At 35.2% G+C, this 2965-nt stretch overlaps 1 protein-coding gene across 1 annotated transcript in view; it reads right to left on the bottom strand.

Moving 5' to 3' along the window:
- Positions 1 to 2965, bottom strand: part of LRP1B (low density lipoprotein receptor-related protein 1B) — a 2342762-nt gene that overhangs the window by 975851 nt on the left and 1363946 nt on the right. The window lies entirely within an intron of this gene.

The raw sequence follows: 2965 nt of genomic DNA, 5'->3' as shown, positions 1-2965 counted from the left end.
GTCTCTTCTGACATCCATTTTCCTTCTTTCTTGTCTTCTCAATGACATTTTGCTTTCTTCATGTATGGTGTTCTTGATGTCATCCCACAACTCTTCTGATCTTTGGTCTTTAGTGTTTAATGTATCAAATCTGTTCTTCAGATGATCTCTAAATACAGGTGGGATAAATTCAAGGTCATATTTTGGCTGTCGTGGACTTGTTTTCATTTTCTTTAGCTTTAGTTTGAATTTGCATATGAGTAATTGATGGTCTATTCCACAGTCTACCCCTGGCCTTGTTTTCACTGACGATATGGAGCTTTTCCATCTTCTCTTTCCACAGATGTAGTCAATTTGATTTCTTTGTGTTCCATCTGGCAAGGTCCATGTGTATAGTTGTCCGTTATGCTGTCTAAAGAAGGTATTTGAAATAAACAAATCATTGGTTTTGCAGAATTCTATCATGCATTCTCCAGCATCATTTCTATCACCAAGGCCATATTTTCCAACTACTGGTCCTTCCTCTTGCTCCCAACCTTTGCATTCCAATCACCAATAATGAGCAATACATCTTGATTGCATGTTTGATCGATTTCAGATTGAAGAAGTTGGTAAAATTCTTCTATTTCATCCTTACTGGCTTTAATGGTTGGTGCATAAATTTGAATAATAGTGGTATTAATTGGGCTTCCCTGTAGGCATATGGATATTATCCTATCACTTACAGCATTGTAACTTAGGACTAGATGACATCAAGTAAGTTTCAAACCACAGCAAACCTTTATACATAACCAGTGCTATATTGTTGGTGTTAAGTGATGTTGAGTCAGTTCCTACTCATAGCAACCATATGCACAACAGAAAACAAAACATTGCTGGATTCTGCACCATCCTCACAATTGTTAAGTTTGAACCAAGCGCTGCTGCCACCTGACATATGTATCATGTTGAGTATTTGTAGGCTATGTATCTTTTGTGATGGTTTAATTTTAATTTTTCTCCTCTCAGATCAGATAATCTCCAAGTCAATCCAACCTAAGTTGTTAAGTGCCATGGAATTGGTTCTGACACATAAAATTCCTATATAGTGTTTTTGTGCAGCGTCAGGTGGATTTGAACCACCAACCTTGTAGTTAGCAGTCCATTGCTTCTCCTACAGTGCCAAAATACAGGCGTAGCCTATATTTTGGTGGTACAAAGCTACAGAACATGAAACATCAAATCACAAGCCTACTTTTTGGTTATAAGATTTCTGAAACTTTCACTTTCCTGCTTTTGTCTGTTTGTTTCATTTTGTTTTGCTTTTTAACCCATTTTTGTTTTGTTTTTTAAAATCATTTTTGGTTTTACCATCTGCAATTTTGGAAGCATTTATACTTTTTCTATCATATTGGTGTATATGTTAAGACTGTAATTTCACCAGAAGCACACTTTATCTTTATACAGAAAGTTTCTTGGAAAAAGAAGGTACTAGCACATCTTAGGATAGGTCTGACAAATAAAACTTTCACATCAGCAACTGTTAACTATTGGCAAAACCCTGTTGACAATTTGCTAGCATATCTTTGGGAATGTAAGGTCAGTGTCAGCATTCTATTTGTATCTCAAGAATAGACTGTTGAAAAATAAGATCATGTCTTATTAAGCATAGCTGGTCTTTTCACAGTGAATTGTTCTGGCAGGAGATAATGAGCAAAACATAGAGAATAGACTTTGCAAACATGAACACACATTCAGGCTAAAAGAAGCAGCTACTATTGAGGTCCATTCTGCCAGAGCTTCTATATTCTTCAAAAGACAGGAATTCATGGTCTTATGTAAAATTTCTTAAACTTTAAATTTTGTCAACTAACTCAAAGAAATTTAAGATGATGTGGGAAGCAAATCTAACATATAAATGGAGACTTGCCAGTGTGGAACTCCTGCTCACAACAAGCTGCTTTGACCCTTTAATTTCTGTGTAGGAATTCAGGAAAAGGGAAAACAAACAAATGTCAGAATATTGATTTCTAAGCCAGGAAGCCGACTTAAACACAAGGCTGACTTTTCCCTCTACTGCATCTCAGCAAACACCCTCTAGGCTCATTCCCCTCTCTCACTGGTGCTCTGTTTCTCTTACCTATGCTTATTGAACTTTATTTTATTTTAAACAAATACACACGTACCCGAGGGTGCTTCAAAAGGTTTGTGAAAAATGAAATGAAAATATAATGGAATTAATCCATGAATTTATTGAAGATATATGTGTGTATATGTAGTCTGCTACCCTTTGGCTTTACAGAGTAATTAGCAAGAAAAATAAAAAACTAAAAATAATGAAATATTGTCATTTATAGTACAAAAGCTATGGATTAGCTCTCACAGAAGATACTATTATCTTCTGAAAATTGGTGAGGAAAATATTATTATTCCTAGTTTGTAAAGGGAAAACTGAAATGTATAGGAAGCTATAGGAAAGTCTTTCCTATAATAAGTAATTTAACAGAAACTGAGACCTAGGAATTTGGCTGTAAGCTGTAAGTGTTCCTTGTGCTCCATCACAAAGGAACACAAACAGAAACAGTGGGGCAATGACCTGATATTCAACAGTTGACCTTGTTTTCCAGAGTCTTGTTCCTTGTCTTTCAAAGTACCCAGCAGTTAACATCTCTGCATTGTACTCCTACAAGCTTATCCTAGTCTTCTTTTAAACTAACTAGAAGTACATACAACATAAACAAAGGGTGAAGTGGTTCACATCTGTGACTATTTGAACCGCGCACTTCTCCTGTGGTTTCCCACCATTAGAAACAATTACAGCACCTCCTTCAAAGGGCAGAGAAAAATTTATTAAATTATTGTTTTAAAGCAAGTTGCCATAACTTCTAACAGGCCCTAATGTCCATATTTAGATGAAATAAATTACCATTCTCTAAAAGTACAGATATAAGCAATCCTAGAACCAATCTCATGGATTTATTTAGAAATAATAATAAATTTAAAATAT

This window comes from Chrysochloris asiatica, unplaced genomic scaffold, assembly GCF_000296735.1.
Source record: "Chrysochloris asiatica unplaced genomic scaffold, ChrAsi1.0 scaffold00012, whole genome shotgun sequence".
Taxonomy (NCBI): Eukaryota; Metazoa; Chordata; class Mammalia; order Afrosoricida; family Chrysochloridae; genus Chrysochloris; species Chrysochloris asiatica.
This window is presented reverse-complemented; position numbering and strand designations above follow the sequence as displayed.